General features: G+C 48.7%; 1 pseudogene; it reads right to left on the reverse strand.

The window, feature by feature from the left end:
• LOC125637912 (uncharacterized) overlaps positions 1–18005 on the reverse strand; it is a 31947-nt pseudogene extending 13942 nt beyond the window's left edge.
• Between the last annotated feature and the right edge of the window lie 4639 nt (positions 18006–22644).

A 22644-nucleotide genomic window follows, 5' to 3' on the forward strand; every position in this document is an offset into this window, starting at 1 on the left:
TACCAGGGAAGCCCTGATAACAAGTTGCTCCCACTGGAAATGGGTCCCCAAGAGTGGGAGACAATAACTAAATTAAGATGGGACTCGAATGGAAGACCTACGATAACTGTCATTGTGGAAAATAATGGACCCAAAAATTCCCTATTGGATAATGGGGCTGGTGTCAATATTGTAAACAGAAGTTGTAATTTGACTCCATATGTGTCTGAAGTCATTACAGCAGCCTCCTCTATTGGGGAAGGAGTGACAGAAAAAAATGTATCATTCAGTAAAAATAGCTATACCCAGAGAGAAAATGGGGAATTTTTGTTGTAAAGAACAAATGCTTCCAATAGATCAGGTGACTGAGCCAGTGATATTAGGGACTCCTTTTTTAAAGAGAAATCGGTTGGTTCTGAATTTAATGGAGTTCTGGGGCGTGTGCCGGACTGGACAGAAGACACCCCGACAGCAGGGTACATTCCTGAATATGTGCTGCAAAAGCAGTGAAGGAAATTACACTAAATCAACAAGATACGTGGGTAAAAGAGTGTCCCAATGTCTGGACAAAGAACAAAGCAGACTGTGGTAAAATCAAAGCATGTGTTAAAATCACGAGGAATAAAGCGCCACCACGGAGACAATATAAATATCCTGTGCAGGCAGAGGCAGGAATTAAGAAAACAATCAAATCACTGGAACAGGGAGTGATTAAAAAGGGAAAATCTGCATACCATAGCCCAATTTGGCCAGTACTAAAAGCTTCAAAAGATTAGAAATTAACAGTGAATTTAAAACAAATTAATAAAGCTACCCCCGCCATGGCACCAATAGTAACAGATTTGCCTCAAGTGATCGCAAGAATACAGGGGGCCCCTAAATGGGTCTCTGTCATAGATTTGGCAAATTGTTTTTTCGCCATCCCGTTGCATCCGGATTCTTGGGCCTGCTTTGCATTTACTTTTAAGAAACAATGGTACTGCTGGATCAATTATCCAAATAAAATTGGAAAAATGTCACCTCCTATGTAGATAAGGGAGAATCCGTATTTATTAGTAATAGTAAATTATTTTCCTGGATGGGTGGAGGCAATTCCCACCAGAAATCATACTGCAAAGACCACCGCCAAAAGTGTTCAGTAAATATGAAACCCCAAAAGTAATTAATTCAAATAATGGACCATATTTTGTAAAAAAAGAAAAAAAAAGTAGTTAAAAATTATTAAAAGCTTTAGAAGTAAAGCAACAACTACATATTCCCTGTCATCCTCAATTCTCAGAAACAATTAAAAAAAACCCTATGAAATATGCCCTACGCAAAGTAGTGCAAAAAAATGGCAAAACCACGTTCTGCCCCGAGAGACACACCCAGGCCAGGAGAACTCCCTCGCCATCTTCCCCGGCCGCAGCCAGCCCGGGAGAGGAGGGAGAAGCAGGCGCTCATAGCGGGAAGCAGCAGCTGGCGCTTCACCTGGGGAGGCGGCGGTGGCTGGGTTGGGTGTCTCTCCCTCATGGAGTCCTTGGACACTAATCAGACATCAAGAATTGTAAGATTCAAAAACCAGTAGGAGAGCACTTCAATCTCCCTGGACACTCAATAACAGACTTAAAAGTGGCAATTCTTCAACAAAAACACTTCAAAAACAGACTTCAGTGAGAAACCACAGATCTGGAATTAATTTGCAAACTGGACACCATCAAATTAGGCCTGAATAAAGACTGGCTGGGTCACTACAAAAACTGATTTCCCTCTGCTGATACTCACACCTTTTTGTCAGCTGTTTGAAATGGGCCACATTGATTGCATTGGCCTCATTAGCACTTCAAAAGTGATTTTCCCTCCTTTGGTATTCACCCCTTCTTGTCAACTGTTGAGAATAGGCCACTTCCACCTTAATTGAATTGGCTCGTTAGCACTGACCCGCCACTTGGTAAGGCAACTCCCATCTTTTCATGTGCTGTGTATTTATACCCGCTACTGTATTTTCCACTCCATGCATCTGATGAAGTGGACTTTAGCCAACAAAAGCTTATGCCCAAATAAATTTGTTAGTCTCTAAGGTGCCACAAGGACTCCTTGTTGTTTTTGCTGATACAGACTAACATTGCTACCCCTCTGAAACCTCTCGCCCATGGGGTGTTCCCCTCCTTGTGACGCCAGTGGACACGGCTGCTCAGGCAGGAGCGGGGGCTGGTTGCTGCACATTCAGGTTAGAAGCCCAGCTTTGGATGTCAGTGCTTCACTGCTACAGCAACAGAGCTAAAGAACGAGCACCTGGGATCTTTCCCTGCTCTCAAGAAACAAACATGAGGTGTCACACCACAAACCTTGCTTCCATTCATAGGCGTGCGTACGGGGTGTTCCCAGGCACACCCTAATGCAGGGGACGGCACGCAAGCCGATTTTTAATGGCACGCTGCTACCTGCCGGGTCCCAGCTGCCGGCACCGCTCAGCCCGCTGCCAAACCCAGGCCGGCAGTGGGCTGAGCGGGGCCAGCGGCCGGGACCCGGCAGGCAGCAGCATGCTATTAAAAATCCCACCCGCCCCGGCCTGCTCTTCTCCACCCGCTGCCCCCCCTGCCCTCCCCACGGGGGGGGCAGGGTGAAGAAGCTTGATCCTGCCGGCTGCTGCTGCAGGACAGGCAAGTTCTCCCTCCCCTGCCTCTTCCCGCAGCGCGCTGGGTTCCTGCCCCTCCTCCTCTCCCTCCCTGCCACCGATCAGCTGATAGCCCTTGCGGGGGAGGGGGGAAAGCAGAGCCACAGCATGCTCGCGGCTCCGGGGAGGAGGTGGAGAAGAGGTGGGGACGGGGCCGTGGGGACAGGGGGTGGAATCAGGGCATATCCCCTCCAGCCCCCTGCTGTGAGCCGCTCTGGGCAAGGGGCTGGGAGCACCCCCACAACCCCAGCCCACCCCCCAGCCCTGACTCCTGCACCCCCCTCACACACCTCCAGCCCTCTGCCCTGACCCCTGCACCCCCCATGACCCCAGCCCTGACTCCAGTCCCCCCCACACCCCAACTGTGTCCACATATCTATTCAGGGGACACCATCATAGGGCCTAATCACATCAGCCACGCTATCAGAGGCTCATTCACCTGCACATCCACCAATGTGATAGATGCCATCATGTGCCAGCAATGCCCCTCTGCCATGTACATTGGTCAAACTGGACAGTCTCTAGGTAAAAGAATAAATGGACTCAAATCAGATGTCAAGAATTATAACATTCATCAACCAGTCAGAGAACACTTCAATCTCTCTGGTCACTCGATTACAGACCTAAAAGTCACAATATTACAACAAAAAGACTTCAAAAAACAGACTCCAACAAGAGACTGCTGAATTGGAATTAATTTGCAAACTGGATACAATTAACTTAGGCTTGAATAGAGACTGGGAGTGGATGGGTTATTACACAAAGTAAAACTATTTCCCCTTGTTTATTCCCCCCACCCCCACCCCCGACACACTGTTCCTCAGACATTCTTGTTAACTGCTGGAAATGGCCCACCCTGATTATCACTACAAAAGGTTTTCTCCCCCCCCCCCCAACTCTCCTGCTGGTAATAGCTCATCTTAAGTGATCACTCTCCTTACAGTGTGTACGGTAACACCCATTGTTTCATGTTCTCTGTGTATATAAATCTCCCCACTGTATTTTCCACTGAATGCATCCGATGAAGTGAGCTGTAGCTCACGAAAGCTTATGCTCAAATAAATTTGTTAGTCTCTAAGGTGCCACAAGTCCTCCTGTTCTTTTTAATTAAGTCAGTGCAGGAGAATGTGCAGAGAGGGTAAATCATTCCTTTGTTTCAATTTCACAGCAAAGAAGTAAAAGGAACCTTATTGGAACATCTGCCATAGGTAGTAGCTCAACCTCAATTGTAAACAGGTACAGTGATGTGTCACAGCATGACTGAGGAAGCTATCTTGGAAGTACTTGTGGATCCACAGGAAAAGTGGATAATTGATTTGGCAGGAGGCTCGTTGCGGGGGAAAAAAGAGAGAGAGGGACAGTGAATGAGCAGGTTATTTCAGAAGGATTAAGAAAGTGGGACTGTAAGGCTATGGTGGCTGTGGGACTGCCAGACAATAAGTGGATAGGGGAATTTCCCATGAGTTGGGCTAAAAAAACATCGGAATGTGAAGGCATGGAAGCCAATTCCTCAGTATTCCTTCCCAGCACAAGCTGTTCCCCACATGAGAAATCTTTAAAACAGCGATACAAGCCTTGGGAATTAAACAAAAGCTCCACATACCATACCAGCCTCAGTCCTCAGGCCAAGCAGAGCACATGAACCTCACTATTAAGGAAGCGCTCCAGAAGGTACTAAATCACACAGGGAAAGACTGGCCGGATAAACTGCCTCTGATTTTGGCTGCCATCTGCAGCAGTAATAGACTAAAGACAAAAATTCAACCCTTCCAAATCCTGTTTGGACATCCAATGCGCCTAATGATTGATCCTAGTTACCTGGTACAGGGTCAAGAAGAGAGCTCTAATATAACCCAGCATGATTACTTTCATGATTACTTTTCATGGGCGGAGGGATAGCTCCGTGGTTTGGGGGGAGGGATAGCTCAGTGGTTTGAGCATTGGCCTGCTAAACCCAGGGTTGTGAGTTCAATCCTTGAGGGGGCCACTTAGGGATCTGGGGCAAAAATTGGGGATTGGTCCTGCTTTGAGCAGGGGGTTGGACTAGATGACCTCCTGAGGTCCCTTCCAACCCTGATATTCTATGACTCTATGACTTTCAATGGCTCAAACAGTTACAAGAAGATAAAAACACCCTCCAGTATAGGGTTAATCAGGCCATCGAACACATGAACAACAAAATTCAGAAACAAAGGCCCATGAAAGGCAGCCCTGTGGGAAACAGGGGACCAATCCTGTACCTTAAAATGGAAAAAAGGGACCACTCATTGGAATCAAAATGTAAAGGCCCTTATCCACAGTGGACCGCCTTAGCCCATTGGTATACTGTATTGAAAAAGATGGAAAACTGAAATTGGTACATGCTTTCAGGTTTCCCAGACCTATTTGTACCAAATCCACAGTAGTATCTGCCTGCTTGTGAATGAGACTATCTTGCAGTTGTGACAAAAACCTCAATTTATTCTTAATTACCTCCAGGTCTATAATATTCATAATTCCTGCTCCAAATCCACCTCCTCCTAATATGGTATCTACTACCTCTCCTTTTGCTTGGCCATTGGAGTGTTGATGTGTTTTTATCCAGGCCGTTATAATAGGAAGGGAATAGAGTGAACATTTGGGTTCCAATTTAGACACGTTCAATTGAGTCCAATCCATACCAATTTTTATTTTTACTAATAGTGGGTTTAACAAAACTTTTACTGGGTCGCTTTGAGTCACAAACAATTTTGGTTTCTTTATCTTAATTGGGGTACCTCTTTCGAATGCATAGTCTCTGGTCCTGGTTCTGGTTCATGTGTCTGGGAACCATAGGTTCAATTTACTACGGGGTATTGGACAGTATCCCACAATCACTGTTAATATTGTTCCTGTCTTAACAGGCTCATCCCACTGGTACGGTAACTGTGGGCAGCTGGAACTCCAGGTGGTAGCCCCATGGGGACCTTCTATTTTAACCCCTATTTCCCAGTAGTTTGGTATTCCTGTGGTGTTTATAAGGTGTACCTTAAGTCCCACTTCCCCTTCCCAGGCATACATACTGGTATTTCCTAAGACTTAAGAGTTGGCTAGTATTTTTATCATACCATTCCATGAGGATTACTGGATCATGGGTAGGAATCCATGATTGGCTGGCGGGGAATGAATTATTCCTTAAATATTGGCTTATAAGGGGGGGCTGCAACTTCTCCCATGATTGCTCTAATTATCTGGGCACTAAAAGTTCCCAGAAGCAGCTAAAGCCAGACCTTATACTGGAACCTTATTTTCTGTGGATTAAAATTGGGGAGGTTAAGCAGCGCTTCATGCTCATGTTCCGGGATGTCCTTTTCTGCAAAGAATTCACACATTGTTATTTATGTAAACAATCCAGGATGTAATCCAGATGGGGGGGGGGGGGGGGATGGGGGTTAGTGTCACTACCTGCCCTGTAACCTGGGGTGCCCAGTAATGCTTTGCTGCTGTAGCTCCCAACCCGGACCACTCACAAACAGCCTCCAGCATTCCGGTGTCACCCCGAGTGTCTGTGTGTAGCTGCTGCCTGCCAGCCACGCTCAGCTCACACTCTGGCTTTCACAGCCTTGGTTATTACTGCAGGGTGACCCCAATACACATAAAGTCCCAGATTTCCCCCCAGAAATGTGTGGCCTGAACTGTCCAGCCCTCTCCTGGACAGTCCTGATAGAATAGGTCCATTGCCCCTCTAAGGGGATCAATACACAGTCATTTTTCCCACCCCAAATGGAGTTACCCACACAGTTTTCTTCTTTAATTGAAATGAAGTGAACAAATTTACTTAATCACAAAGGTAGATTTCAAGTGAGTACAAGTGATGAGGTATCAAAGTCAGAAATGGTTTCAAGAAAAAAAGAGATAAAAACACTTCCTAGTACTAAACTGAACAAACTAGACGTGGTGCAAAGTGAAGTCCTTTACCACAGGTTTCCAGGAGCATTGTTGATAAAGTTTTCAGTTCAGGATCCGTTCCTTAGGTCCAAGGGCTGCTTTTCTTTCTTTCTTTCTTTCTTTTTTCTTCTTCTTTTTTTTGGTCCTCTTAGGTGAAAACGAGAGATGAACAGGGAGAAAGAACAAGAGGTGTTTTGCCCCTCTCTTTTATAATTCAATCACCCTTTGAAATGCAGAATTTTCTCAAAGCGACCCCTAGATAAAGTTCTCAACTGAGTGGGGAGACATGAACTTTGGTGGGGAAGAAGTTTCATGCTGTTGTTTGCTAAAATGCAGATCAGTTTGTTCCTTATTGCCTTCCTTTCCAAAGAATGGCTACTTTATAGGTGATGGCTCATCAGCTCTGAGGACACCTTGGCTAGAGGGGTTAACTTTTCCTTTGTTTCTGAGAAACAGTTTTACCCACTCCCAAGACGTGTCTGGTCAACACGCTTCAGTTGCAATTTCAGCTTCTGTTCATAAGTTTTTATATAAAGTTGCTGCATACATTTCACTATGATCATGCTTGCCAGTAAGTTATTAGTTTTCAAATGATACCTACCTTATAAGGCATAATTTGTACATAGATGATTATAGCAGTGTGTAGGGTTTGAATACAGGGGTGTATTCCATCCCAGAGACCTCTTGAGACTTTGGAAAACTCCAGTATCCCTGTGTAAAACACTTTTGTGTTGTCCCAGTTGGTGTGAGACCTGTGGGGTCATGGAGTGAACCTCAGCTCCAGTCAGTAACCTACCTCCACAAGCTACTTTCCATGGAATCCCTGCCCTGTGCTCCTTTGGCCAGCTTTGCATGACTCCATGCTCCTTCCATCAGCACTCTTAGCTGTGTGCAGAAATTAGAGATCTAAAAGGTAGATAGTTAACCGGTAAGCATAGTCTTACCAGTTAACTGCCTTAACTGTTAACCCCCACGCCAGCTGGAGCAGGCCCGGACACGGCACCCGGCCGGAGCAGTGCTGCCCAGCTGGAGCAGGCCTAGCCAGAACAGCACCATCCAGACAGACCCGGCCCCAGCCCCAGCCAGATGGGCCCCAGCCGCTTAAACAGTTAACTGTTTAAATGACATATTTTACTTGTTTAAACGGTTAACTTTTAAAACAGTATTTACATCCCTAGCAGAAATTTCCATCTAGAAGTTCGAACAATCTCTATGGAAAGTCTCTTTCCACTCCTGGATGGCTCCGTCCTTGGAGAGTAGTTCATCCCAGAGACATATACGGGGATTTGACTCATTTGCGTAGTCTGTGGGCATGGCTAACAGGAGAGAACAGTTGAGGAAAGAACACTAACGGCTCTACGCACCTCCGTGCCTAGGGCTTGATTTTTCCCTACACATCAGTGATTACATGTGTGATGTCACTTCATATGCGATACTCATGGAGGAATTCTGTGCCACCTGCGAAAGCACAAACTTCATGTTCTCCACATATTATTTTTCACCCCAGAATAATTGATTTTGATGGAGCAGCGCTGCAATTACACCTTTTCCCCCCTCTGGGGGCTGCTGTGGCACCAGAAGAGAGGGCAGCTGGCTTACAGCTGGAGCAGCCAGCCACAGAGGGAGGGGGTCAGAGGATACTTCACAGATCTCTGCCCATGGGGTCAGGTATGGAGGCAAGGAATATGGGGGAGATTGACAAAATGGGGCATATAGGGGTCCCTGGGAGGGTCACAGAAGCTAGTGAGATAACATTGAGCCAGGGGTGGAATGCAAGTGGGGATGCAGGGACACATGGGGGAAAAAGGAGGGCAGGAATACACAGGGATGGGGGGGATGCAGGGACACATGGGGAGAGAGGGCAGATGCACCTGACTGAATGGGAGAGACCAAGGGTGAGCCAGGGTTTCATATGGGAGGCTCCCCAAGTCTCTAACAATCACTCTTCCCCTCCCCCCACAAAACCCCCTCTTGCATACGTCTCCCACCCACACCCAACAATTCTCAAAGTTCACTCCAGGCTCCTTCCCAGCAATTACTTCCCTCTCCCTCAGCTTCTCCATTACCCCTGGCTCCCCCAAGTCTTTGCACTACTTCTGAGGGGTGCAGGAAATACATTTCTATATTGTAGTTTAAATGAATTATTACTCAAAGTTCTGTGTTAAAATGACGAGTAAGGAATCTATTTGTGAAACATCCCTTCCTGAATCTTGTTTGTAGTGTTACAAACATAGTTGCTGATAAATTATTTCAAACTACCTATCAAAATAATTGAAACTTAGTGGGGGGGATGGATAGCTCAGGGGTTTGAGCTTTGGCCTGCTAAACCCAGGCTCGTGAGTTCAATCCTTGAGGGGGCCATTTAGGGATATGGGGCAAAAATTGGTGATTGGTCCTGCTTTGAGCAGGGGGTTGGACTAGATGACCTCCTGAGGACCCTTCCGACCCTGATAGTCTATGAAACTAGTGTGATTATATTATTTTGACAAATAAAATATGCAGAATTTTAAAATATGGTGTGCAAAATTTTTATTTTTTTTGGCACAGAATTCCCCAAGGAGTAATACAAAACTCTCTGTGCGGCTCACCAGTCACACAGTTCATCAGGCCTCATGGTCAGTAAGGCCTTAGGACATTTGGACTGGTTTATCTTAAAGATTTACACTTCATATTGGTTTCTCCACACACCATTCGAATGCATCAGCTTCTTTAATAGCAAAGAAAGAACTGGTTAGACCTTTGCTACACATTAGTCACGTAGTTTTTCTTCATCACATTTCTATTTAGAATAGACGGTTTGAGCAGTTCCTGAGTCTTCTTTCAATCTGACACATCGCGCTGTCCTCCCCGCCCTCCTCGGACCAATCCATGCTGAGACAGGACTGCAAATCCCACCTCTAGATGTCACCTAAGAGTCACCTCCTGGCTGAAATCAAGGTAACTCTGGGGGAGGGATGCAGGGGGAGGAAGGGGGATTGTCCTGGCTGCCTGACAGCTATATGTGTTGGGGGGAGTTTGACAGAAAGAGAGAGACCTGGCTGGACCCCACTTAGATGGAGGGGGTCCCAAATGGAAAAGGTTGTGTCCATCTGCTCTAAAATCCCCTCACCTGTCTCCTCTTCCCCACACTGCTCAGCCAAGTCCCATTCTCTGCCCCACAGTCTCTGCTGGGCATCATGGGGACAGGACCACTCCCTGGTCTGATTCTGCTGGCATTGTGCCAGGCCCGCCAGCTGCCAGAAGCCCCTTGGGCCCTAGCGGTGGCAGAAGGGCGAGTCAACTGGTGCCAGGTGAGGTTGCTCAAGTGAGCAAAGCATTTGCCACAGTCAGCACACCTGGACAGCCGCTCCCCACTGTGAATGCGTTGGTGTATTCTCAGGTATTAGCTCTGTGCAAAGTTCTTTCTGCAGACAGTGCATTGGAATGGCCGTTCCCCGGTGTGTGTGCGCGCAGATGTATTCAGAGGTTTGAGCTGTGTGCAAAGCCCTTGCCGCAGACAGCGCAGTGGTCCGGCTGCTCTCTGGTGTTCGTGCGCTGAAGCTGGGTCAACTTGTTGGCATTGCTGAACCTCTTACCCCAGTTGGCACAGCGGTAGAGCTGCTCCCCGGTGCGTGTGTGCGCTGATGTCTGGTCAGAGTACTGGCATTGCTGAAGCTTTTCTTGCAATCGTCACAGTGGTAGGGCCGCTCCCCGGTGTGCGTGCGCTGGTGTATTCTCAGGGTTGAACTCTGTGCAAAGCCCTTCCCGCAGTCGGTGCAGCGGTGCGGCCGCTCCCCGGTGTGGGTGCGCTGGTGTGTTCTCAGCCTTGAGCTCTGGGCAAAGCCCTTGCCGCAGTCGGTACAGTTGTATGGCTGTTCCCCAGTGTGCGTGCGCTGGTGTCTTTGCAGGTGTGCAAACTGTGCAAAGCCCTTGCCACAGTCAGCACAGCGGTACGGCCGCTCCCCAGTGTGTGTGCGCTGGTGTACTCTCAGCTTTGAGCTCTCTGCAAAGCTCTTGCCACAGTCAGCGCAGTGGTACGGCCGCTCCCCGGTGTGCGCGCGCTGATGTATTCTCAGCTTTGAGCTCTCTGCAAAGCTCTTGCCACAGTCACTGCAGTGGTAAGGCTGCTCCCCGGTGTGCGTGCGCTGGTGTTTTCTCAGAGTTGAGCTATGTGCAAAGCCCTTGCCGCAGTCGGTGCAGCGATACGGCCGCTCCCCGGTGTGCGTGCGCTGGTGTATTCTCAGCGTTGAGCTCTCTGCAAAGGTCTTGCCACAGTCAGCGCAGCAGTACGGCCGCTCCCCGGTGTGTGCGCACTGATGTGTTCTCAGGCTTGAGCTCTGGGCAAAGCCCTTGCCGCAGATGGTACAGTTGTATGGCAGTTCCCCAGTGTGCGTGCGCCGGTGTCTTTTCAGGTGGGCAAACTGTGCAAAGCCCTTTCCGCAGTCAGCACAGCGGTGCGGCCGCTCCCCGGTGTGTGTGCGCTGATGTATTCTCAGATTTGAGCTCTCTGCAAAGCTCTTGCCACAGTGTGTGCAGCGATACGGCCGCTCCCCGGTGTGCCTGCGCTGGTGTGTTTTCAGGGCTGAGCTCTTTGCAAAGCTCTTGCCACAGTCAGCGCAGCAATATGGCTGCTCCCCGGTGGGCATGCACCGGTGCTGGGTCAGTGCGAAGGGGTTCCTGAACCTCTTGCTGCAGTCGATGCACTGATGGGGACACCGGCCCATGGGGAGTCTCTGCTGTGTAATCAGATTTGGTCTCTGGCTGAGTTTACCCCAGGGATGGACTGCGTCCTGTGCATGGATCCCTCTGTGGGATGTGGGATCTTGTGTTCCAACAGTGCTCTCCCCACATTCAGACTGTGTCTGCGTTCCTCCCGGGATCCCGTGCCCTGCTGGAGAGAGCAGAGGCAATCCTGGCATTAGCTCACACTTAGGGCTGCAGGTTTGTCAAGGACGGAAAATGTCACGGATGGAGCGATTGCCCCATTTGTCTGTGACTGTTTTTGGGATGGGCGTCTCACCCTACAATGGCAGCTCCTGTCTGGGCATTGAGACCTGGCCTGCGGGGTTACAGTTCCACTCAGATTTGCCCCCGCCCACGGTCATGATGGTGAGGGAGACAGGTCAAATTTCAGTGAATGGCATTAACACTCATATGTTCTACACCCCAGGGGTTTTCAATCTTTTTCTTTCTGAGACCCGCCCCCCCAACTTACTATAAAAACACGATAGCCCACCTGTGCCACAATAATTGGTTTTCTACATATCAAAGGTGGGGACGGCGTTAGGTGGTAGCAAGCAGGGCACCCATGCTACAGGGACCCCCATGAAGCTACATGGCTCAGGCTTCAGCCCTGAGTGGCAGGGCTTGGGGACCTGGGCTTCAGCCCCATGTGGAGGGAGCTTCGGCTTTCTGCCCTGCGCCCCAGCAAGTCTAATGCTGGCCCTGCTTGGAGGCCCCCCCGAAACCTGATCAACATCCCCCTAGGGGCCCCCAGACCCCTGGTTGAGAACCACTGCAGTACCCCACACCAACCCCTCTGCACCAGACTGGGGTTAGGGTTGCAGTGCTGGCAGAAGAGTGCTTCTTTGGGTAGTTCCCCCTGGGCAGGGCAAGGAGGAGGGCAGGTGTTGTAAATGGTGGTGGTGGGGGAGCAGTACACCTGCCAGCCAGCCCGTTAGCTATAAAAATCCTTAGTAGCTGTTCCCTTTGCTTCACCTGTAAAGGGTTAAGGAGTCTCACTGCGATGCTTAGGTAAGAGGAAGTGAGTGGGCACCTGGCCAAAAGAGCCAATGGGAAGGCTAGAACTTTTTAAAATAGAGAAAAAACTTCCCTTTTGTCTCTCTCTTGTTCTCTGGCTGGAGAGACAGGGCAGCAGCTGCGCTGTAAGAAGCTTGGGGCCAGGTACGAAAAACATCAATATCTATACCTAGACTTTCTCATTTGGAACTACAGCTAGGTAAGTAGAACAGGAACATTTAGTGAGATGTGATCAGGTCTCTCTCTTTATTTTGGGCTTGTGGATTCGTCTGTGCTAAAACAGGTGCTTTTGTTTTGTTTTTGTAACCTGTAAGCTGGACCCCAAGAAAGCCATTTCTGGTGTTTAATCCTTGCAGTTACTTTTTTTATTTAATATCTAACAGCAGCCTAATTTTCCAGATGTGTTTTCTTGTTTTTTTTTTTCCTTTCAATAAAACTTATTTTTGTTTGTTTGTTTAAGAAGAGGATTGGATTTCTGTGTCTTAAGAGGTCCATGTCCATGTTTTTCAATTAGCTGGTGGCAATAGCTGATTTCTTTTCCTTTTCTCAGCTCTTCCCCGTAGGGGGTCTGAAACAGTCTGGGGGGTACCCCACAGGAAGGAATTCTCAAGTGCGCCTTCCTGGGCTCTCAAAGGGGATCTGCACTTGGGGGGTGGCAGAATTTACCAACCCAAGACCAGGGGGATCTCTAACCTTGGGAGTTTAATACAAGCCTGGAGTGGCAAGTATTACGTTTTAAAGTCCTTCCGGGCCCCCACCTTCTGCACTCAAAGTACCAGAGCAAGGAATCAGCCTTGACACCAGGTTTTATTAAAAATCCTGGAGCAGTCACAGTAAATTTACAAAAAAAGAAAAGGAGTACTTGTGGCACCTTAGAGACTAACCAATTTATTTGAGCATGAGCTTTCGTGAGCTACAGCTCACTTCATCAGATGCATACCGTGGAAACTGCAGCAGACTTTATATATACACAGAGAATATGAAACAATACCTCCTCCCACCCCACTGTCCTGCTGGTAATAGCTTATCTAAAGTGATCATCAGGTGGGCCATTTCCGGAAATGGCCCACCTGATGATCACTTTAGATAAGCTATTACCAGCAGGACAGTGGGGTAGGAGGAGGTATTGTTTCATATTCTCTGTGTATATATAAAGTCTGCTGCAGTTTCCACGGTATGCATCTGATGAAGTGAGCTGTAGCTCACGAAAGCTCATGCTCAAATAAATTGGTTAGTCTCTAAGGTGCCACAAGTACTCCTTTTCTTTTTGCGAATACAGACTAACACGGCTGTTACTCTGAAACCAGTAAATTTACAGACCTGTGATTTTACTAAAGTTACTGTAACCGCTCTGTAATTTCTGATACAAAATGCTGTGACAAATCTACAACCTGACTCAGGGTGGTTCTACCCTATGGTGTTTCTGCAGCACCTAGCGCCTGCTCCCACAGGGACTATGCATGTCTTGGGTCTTGTTTTAAGCTTAAATTGTAGCCTGCCCAGGATACAGGCAACACCTCTCGCAGCAGGGCCCTGGTTTTGTTTTCAAACTGATTTTGTCTTTATTTCAATCAGAGGGGTTTATTTATGTGGTATTGGTTCTTCACTTTCTCCTGTTTTATAGCATGAGGCCTGTTCCTCAGTATTTTTGCTGTTATAATTATATTGGTTTGAAACTAGTTTAGTTGAGGGGCTACAATCCCTTCATGCGGATGCAGTGAGACCAGTTTAAAACTGCTTAGAACAATGTAGCTTATTCTTGCGGGGGAGTGAGTCCTTTTCTAGGAATTCCTTTTGAAGAAATCATTTACTCTTGGCCTGAGGTTTCAGTCTTAGAGCAAAACTAAAATGAAACTAAAAGGCATGAAAGCCTTTTGAAAAATCTCTAGGGCGCCCCTTACCTTGGTATGACTTTCTGAGGTGTGGGAAGCCTAGAAGGTGTTGTGGTGTACGGCCGGACAGGCTTGTCTTTCTACCCAGGTGCTTGTTTCCTCCCCAGCAGCCAGCTCACACAGTCCCTCTATCTCCCCTCCTCCCCACCACCAGTCCATGTACCCATCTCCTCAGAGTGAGGGAAGGGGAGACAGGGCTCAGGAGAGCTTTCAGTGAATGCCTTAGATACAGCACCCAGCATCTCTCAGAAACTTCCCCAGCACACAGACTGACTCTGTGTGGTACAAACCCACACAGTCTCTGGCTCTTTCACACTCGCCTCCCAACACAGAGTTGTAGTAGGTTTCAGAGTAACAGCCGTGTTAGTCTGTATTCGCAAAAAGAAAAGGAGTACTTGTGGCACCTTAGAGACTAACCAATTTATTTGAGCATGAGCTTTCCGCTACTTCTTGGTACTTCCTGTAATGCACATATCATCTCTGCAATTTTATGCTTCCTAAGTGTGTTACTTTAGGGTTTTGACTGGTCTGTGCATTTCATGATTTTTATTTCTCTTCTACTTAAAAATTTAATTTAATTTAATTAGCGAGTTCTGAAATACCTAATGTCTCCTGGCTGGAGTAATTATCCCTATGGTAACTTTAAAAAATATTATATCGAGGTTTTTTGTTTCTATTGGTGGCGCACAGACCTCGGTGCACATAACAAAATTTATTCTGCAGATGGATTGAAAAAAATGAGAGGGAACATTGCTCACAGCCCCAGTGCCCTTTCCATTAAACAGCTGGGGAAGCTGAGGCATGGTGGAGCTGTAGCGACTCTTGAAAAAAGAGTCGTACGAGAAACGGAAAGCAGGTCAAATTACAAAAATGAGTCTTAAAAAACAAAACAAGCATGTAGGGGGAAAATTAGAAAGGCAAAAAGCAAAACTAAACTAGCATTATAAAGGGAAAAAACAAAGCATTTTACAAATACATGGGAAAGCAGAGGAAAACAAGGACAGGCTAGGTCCACTACTGGGCCCCAAACCTCAGGAAGTATGTGGACAAATTCGGGAGGGTCAGAGGAGAACAACAATACTGATTACATGTCTCGAAAACATGACTTCTGAAGTAAGTGAAAAAACTGGGTTTGTTTAGTCAGAAGAAGGGGGTGGGGGCAGGGGAGAACCCCTGATAACAGTCCTCATGGACATAAAAGGTTGTTACAAAGTGGAGGGTGATAAAGTGTTCTCCTTATTGACTGAGAATAAGTCAAGACTTTATGGGCTTCAATTGCAGCAAGAGAGATAGAGGTTAGATATTTGGAAAAACTTCCAACCTCTGAGGGTAGTTAAGCACTGGAACAAAATGATCTTGGCAGGTTGTGGAATCTCCACCATGGGAGGTTTCTAAGACCAGGTTAGACAGACACCTGTCAGGGATGGACTAGGTAATACTAAGAAATCATCTCTGCACTGAGACAGGACTAAGATTCATAGATATCAAGGCCAGACAGGCTGATTGTGCCCATCCAGCCTGGCTTCCTGCCTATCCCAGCCAGAGACGCTCCCCCAGTCATTCCTGACTCTGGCCCAGTAACTGCTGGTGGAACAAGAGTGAAGCTTTGAGAGAGAGCCACCCCATCTCCACGGACAGACTCCCAGAGGGAGAATCCATCGTGTCCTAAGGGGAGCTCTCCCAATGGTTTATTCCCCCTTCAAGATAAACACTGGTCCCTAATTCCCAGCTTCAATTTGTCTCTCTTCAGCTCCCAGCCTGTGAATCTCGCTCTGCCTTTGCCTTCTATATCAAGGAGTTCTCTACTCGCAGGTGTGTAAATCAGAAAGGACTGAATTATTAGGACTCACCTGAGGAGGGGCTCTCAGGCCTAGAGTGTATCCTGGAGCCCTCGGCATCCCAGATCCAGAGCTCTGCCTCCCCTAGCTCGATCCGGTGGATTAAGTCCGGTTTGGAACCTGAAGAGCCTGTTTGGGGGAAAGTTTTACTAATAAATTTTTGGCGGAAGGGACTCGTTTATATGTTTGTGCAGCACCTGGCACAACAGGACATCAATCTCACAGGCTGCTTCAGAGGAAGGCGCAAGAGATCCAAAGCAGGAGAAGAAAGAAATAAACCTTCCTTAGCAATAAACCTTCTTCCCGTCTCCCACCAGGCAAGTTCAGTTCGTACCCTGAATCGGCAACATCTACAACCCTCTCAGTTTGCAGTGGAGCCTAGTTTAAAGCCTTGCTGGGGTAACTTTAAATGTTCCCTTGAGATATACCATTCTGCTAACACCTTGGCCTCTATGCTATCTTGTGGCACTACGTTCCATAGGACAAGTGTGTGACATGGATTTCTTTTAACCCACAAAAAGACCAGTGAACACCCATTAGTTTCAGATTAAGAGACAGGGCAAATAGAAAATCTGCAACCACCTTCTTTCTGGTCATTATTTCACTTACCCAACTGTCTCCTGAAACATGGATCATGGGGAAGACTTTGGAAGAAGGGAACTTTGCTCCTTGCCAACTTATAGCTGTTGAAACGTTTCAGGCATGTCATTAAGGCAAATCGGCCACAATGTGTCATGGCAGGTGTCACCGTTACACAGACATTCCAGTTCTTTTGCATTGTTCAGTTGTTCAGTTGTTAAATTTACGATGTTCATTCTTTTGGGGGAGGTAGGGAGCTGTTGCAGCAGCAGTGTTTTCCCCCTGCCTTATTTGTCTGACTAGAATCAGCTCCTGAGGCAGAGTTGCTGCCCTCAACCTCTGGCTGGGATTCCGGGAAGAGATGGTTGCTCATCAGCTCTTTGCTACCATCAGGGATGTGCGACGACTGAGGCAGGTAATTCAAATAAACCAGTTACACCAAGATTAGCCCCAGGCTCTGTAGCCCTGAGTTCTCCTCCAACAGCGAGCTGACCTGAAAGGGGCTGGCATTTGCCACCACCCAGTGACAGGGTGCCACATGGGGAGCACAAACGTTTTTCAGATGTGAATAAATGAAGGGAAATTGGTCCTTACCCAAGGAAACGAGGGTCTGGTAATTCCTCAGCATCTGGTCCCGGTACAGCTGCTTCTCTGGCCGGGATAAGAGCCCCCACTCCTCCCGGCTGAAATACAGAGCCACGTCCTCAAACGCCACCCGCAGCTGCTGGCACAAGCGTTACACACTCAGCACCCTCCGCGCCAGCCCCAGCCCGGGCTCTCAGCAGGGGACGCGGGTTCTAGGGCAGCGGCTCCCGGGGAACCCCCAGCCCAGCAGCTGTGACCCAGGGAGACCCCCCCGCACAGCCCCCCGGGGACTCGGGCCCTGCTGGCCGGCGACAGGAGTCGCCCTCGGCTCCCCACGGGGCTCTGGGGCGGGGCGCTGGGAAGGGCCCGAATCCCAGGGCAGGGACCAGGCTCCTCCCCCGGCCGGAGTCCCCGCCTCCGCCCCAGGCCTGGGCTCGGCCCCGCTCCCGCCCCCGGCTCGGCCGCCTCGGGGCTCCTCGGCCCGGCTCCGCGTGTCCGCCCGGCCCGGGGCCCCCAGCGCCGCTCCCCGGCCCCAGCGCTCCGAGTGCGGCAGCCCCCAGCCCCGGGGTCACTAGCGCGGGAGGGACCCGGTCCCGGCCCCAGCCAGTGCCCGGCCGGGGAGTCCCCGCCCCGCGTCCTACCTGCGCCGGCCCCGCTGCAGCCATCGCCGGGCTCGGCTCCGGCCCCGGCCGCTTCCTCCGCCCGGGCAGCGACTTCCCGCCCCGCGGCTGGTGCCTCCCTCCCCGGGGCCGCCTCCCTGCGCACGGGCTGGGCTGGGACCCGCTACGCTCCCCACCCGCCCCCGACTCAAGGGGCCTGCGCCGCCATCTTCAGCTGCCAGGGGAAGCCCCATCGCAGCGACCTTCCGGCCCCGCCCCGCCCGGACGCCTGGGTCCCGAGTCCCGCCGCTGGGGGCGCCCGCGGCACCTGTTCCCCGGGCGGCAGGAGCCCGGAACAGGGCAGCCCGTCTGTGCGCGGGGTCCCGCTGTGCCGTGGGGAGCTGGGAGCAGGGCAGGTGGGTGGTGGTTGTTGTTAGGTTTCAGAGTAGCAGCCGTGTTAGTCTGTATTCGCAAAAAGAAAAGGAGGACTTGTGACACCTTAGAGACTAACCAATTTATTTGAGCATAAGCTTTCGTGAGCTACAGCTCACTTCATCGGATGCATCCTGTGGAAAGTGTAGAAGATCTTTTTCTACACACAAAGCATGAAAAAATACCTCCCCCCACCCCACTCTCCTGCTGGTAATAGCTTATCTAAAGTGATCACTCTCCTTACAATGTGTATGATAATCAAGTTAGGCCATTTCCAGCACAAATCCAGGTTTTCTCTTCCCCTCCTCCCCCCCATAAACCCACTCTCCTGTTGCTAGGCTGTGTGAGGTTGGTGTGTGTATTTGAGGAGATCCCCCCCAGGCTGGGTCTGGGGTGTGGGTCTGAGTGGTACAGGAAGGCTGTGTGATGTGAGTGGTTTACAGATCACAACGTGACTGTGGAGTGTGTGTGTCACAGTAAGACAAGGCTCTGGCTGTGTGATGTTGGTGTGTGTGTTACTTCCAGGGGATCACAGCCTGGGGGTGTGTTTCAAGCGCTCACACCCATGTCCCTTCCCAGGGCCCCGGGGAGGGCAGGTGCCCCATAAGATGGCGTGTTCTGGCCTCGGTGCTGGCACTGAAGCAGCTGCCCCTGCCCCCCGTTCATTGGGCCGGGCCCTGCACACCTCAGGTGCCCCCCACACCCCCGGCTGGTCAGAACAAATGGTCCAAGGTGAAGCACATCAAGGGCCTGCGGGACACCGAGCGCAGCCGGCTCTTCCAGAAGCTCGCCATGCTGCTGCGCTTTGTCCGCAAAGGTATCGTGGGGGGGGAGGAAGGGAAGGATCTTGTGTGTGACCCAGCCCCAGCCAGAGGGAGCGCTACGGAGCCCTGCCAGCTTCCCCGTGCCCCACAGGCCCCGCTGCAGCCAGAGGGGGCATTACAGAGACTTCCCAGCCTCCCAGTACTTGACAGGTCCCAGCCAGAGGCTGTGGCTACAGAGCCCTGCCAGCCCAGCCTTGACCACTAGCACTGACCCTGTTGCCCCTAATAACCACAGCACCCCCTAACCTCTGTTAACCCAAGGCCAGCATCCTTCTTGGCTGCTGGAGCAGAGGATGCTGGTCTGAGGGGCAGAGTCTCCCCTTCTCATACTTTCTCCACTGGACCTTTCTTCTGTTTCACAGCACCTCCCCTACGGTGGCTGTGTCTCTCCCCATCTCTCGCAGATGTTTCGCATAAGAGGGGGCAACCCAGTCTCTGTGGTTCAGGCGGCCTAAGATAACAGCTAATGGTGGCTGAAGAGGGGAAGGGCCCTGGAACAGGTAATTTGGGGCAGGGAGGGTCACCAGGAGCCCCAGGACTCCTGGGTCTCATCGCCGCCTCTGCAATTGGATAGTGGGTTACAGCAGGGGGGGCACCTTGTTTCTATTCCTGGCTCTGGGAGGGTAGTGGATCGTGGTGGGTTAAAGCAGTGGGGGCTGGGAGTCAGGACTGCTCTCAAGTGGAGTCCCAGCTGTGTCTCCCTTGTGACGCTCCATCTCTGTCCTTTGCAGCAGGGGGACCCAACCCTGATTTCAACACCAACCTGGCCAACCTCACTGAGCAGTGCCGGAGCATGGTCTTGACCAAAGCATCCACTGAGGTGGCCATCAAGGGAAGGGTACGTCGCTGCGTCCTGCCAGCTGGGCTCATGGGCTGCAGCCTTTTTGAATTCTCTGGGTCAGACCAGACCATGCCGAGGTGTTACAGGGAAAAATGAAAACCATTGTAAACCTATATGTTCCCCCTTCACAGGACGCAGGATCTTGTACCTGGTATCTGCGTCTATCGCTGTGGAAGCAGCTGGTGATGTTGGTCCCATCCTCCTTCCAGTGTAGTGCAAAGAAAGAGGACAGAGACAGATAGGTGTTCCAAAACAATGTAATAACATTTAACATTCCTGTGATGGGAAGAACATGTCAACAGCCCAACACTATAGCATTTTATTTCAGAAAGGGGAACTATACAAAAATGAGGGGGTTAGTTAAACAGAAATTAAAAGGTACAGTGAATAGAGTGAAATTCCTGCAAGCTGCATGGACACTTTTCAAACACACCATAATAGAGGCCCAACTTATATGTATACCCCAAATTAAAAAACACAGTAAAAGAACTAAAAAAGAGCCTTAAGAAGCAGTGAGAGATAAAAAGGCATCTTTTAAAAAGCGGAAGTCAAATCCTTGTGTGGTAAATAGAAGGGAGCATAAACACTGCCAAATTAAGTGTAAAAATGTAATAAGAAAAGCCAAAAAGGAGTTTGAAGAAAAGCTAGCCAAAAACTCAATAGGTAATAACAAAATGTTTTTTAAGTCCATCAGAAGCAGGAAGCCTGCTAAACAACCAGTGGGGCCCCTTGGACGATCGAGATACAAAAGGAGCATTTAAAGACGCTAAAGTCATTGAGGAGAAACTAAATGAATTCTTTGCTTCAGTCTTCATGGCTGAGGACGTTAGAGAGATTCCCAAACCTGAGCTATCTTTTGTAGGTGACAAATCTGAGGAATTGTCACAGATTGAAGTGTCACTAGAGGAGGTTTTGGAATTAATTGATAAACTGAACAGTAACAAGTCACCGGGACCAACTGGCATTCACCCAAGAGTTCTGAAAGAACTCAAATGTGAAATTGCAGAACTATTAACTATGGTTTGTAACCTGTCCTTTAAATGAGCTTCTGTACCCAATGACTGGAAGATAGCTAATGTAACACCAATATTTAAAAAGGGCTCTAGAGGTGATCCCGGCAATTACAGACCGGTAAGTCTAACGTCAGTACTGGGCACATTAGTTGAAACAATAATAAAAAGAAAATTGTCAGACACATAGAAGAACATAAATTGTTGGGCAAAAGTCAACATGGTTTCTGTAAAGGGAAATCAGGTCTTACTAATCTATTAGAGTTCTTGGAAGGGGTCAACAAACATGTGGACAAGGGCGATCCAGTGGACATAGTGACTTTAGATTTCCAGAAAGCCTTTGACAAGTCCCTCACCAAAGGCTCTTATGTAAATTAAGTTGCCATGGGATAAGAGGTGAAGATCCTTTCATAGATTGAGAACTGGTTAAAAGACAGGGAACAAAGGATAGGAATTAATGGTAAATTTTCAGAATGGAGAGCGGTAACTAGTGGTGTTCCCCAAGGATCAGTCCTAGGACCAATCCTATTCAACTTATTCATAAATGATCTGGAGAAAGGGGTAAACAGTGAGGGGGCAAAGTTTACAGATGATACTAAGCCGCCCAAAATAGTTAAGACTAAATCAGACTGTGAAGAACTTCAAAAAGATCTCACAAAACTAAGTGATTGGGCAACAAAATGGCAAATGGAATTTCATGTAGATAAATGTAAAGTAACGCACACTGGAATAAATAACCCCAACTATACATACGATACGATGGGGGCTAATTTCATTAAACTAAGCAGGAAAAAGATCTTGGAGTCATCTTGGATAGTTCTCTGAAGACGTCCACGTAGTGTGTAGTGACAGTCAAAAAAGCACACAGAATGTTAGGAATCATTACAAAAGGGATAGAGAATAAGACGGAGAATATCTTATTGCCCTTATATAAATCCATGGTACGCCCACATCTTCAATACTGCGTACAGATGTGGTCTCCTCATCTCAAAAAAGATACACTGGCATTAAAAAAGTTCAGAGAAGGTCAACTAAGATGAGACTAAGGGGGTATATGCACGAGGTATATAAAATTATGAATGGTGTAGAGAAAGTGAGTAAGAAAAAGTTATTTACTTCTTCCCATAATATAAAAACTACGGGCAACCAAGTGAAATTAATGGGCAGCAAGTTTAAAACAAATAAAAATAAGTTTTTCACACAGCACGCAGTCAACCTGTGGAACTCCTTGCCTGAGGAGATTATGAAGGCTAGGACTATAACAGGATTTAAAAGAGAACTGGATACATTCATGGAAATTAAGTCCATTAATGGCTATTAGCCAGGATGGATAAGGAATGGTCTCCCTAGCCTCTGTTTGTCAGAGGGTGGAGATGGATGGCCGGAGAGAGATCACTTGATCACCTGTTAGGTTCACTCCCTCTGGGGCACCTGGCATTGGCCACTGTCGGTAGACGGGATACTGGGCTGGCTGGACCTTTGGTCTGACCCAGTATGGCCATACTTATGTTAACAAAAGGTAAGTGTATGAAGGTTGGTTTACAATAACTGGGGAAAAGGGGAAAAGGAAACACAACTGTCATAAAACCTAAGCAAACTGGGATCACAATACAAGGAGCTTGAAGCAAACTAAAATGATAAAATCCCCTAAAGTCCTGCTGCTGTCAGATGCTTTCTCTGGACAGGCTGGGTGTTGGAGTGCGTCGGACCCAGGACCTACGGCCCCCAGACCTGGTGATGGCCCGAAGAGAGGAACGCTGGATC

This window comes from Caretta caretta, chromosome 6, assembly GCF_965140235.1.
Source record: "Caretta caretta isolate rCarCar2 chromosome 6, rCarCar1.hap1, whole genome shotgun sequence".
Classification (NCBI taxonomy): Eukaryota; Metazoa; Chordata; order Testudines; family Cheloniidae; genus Caretta; species Caretta caretta.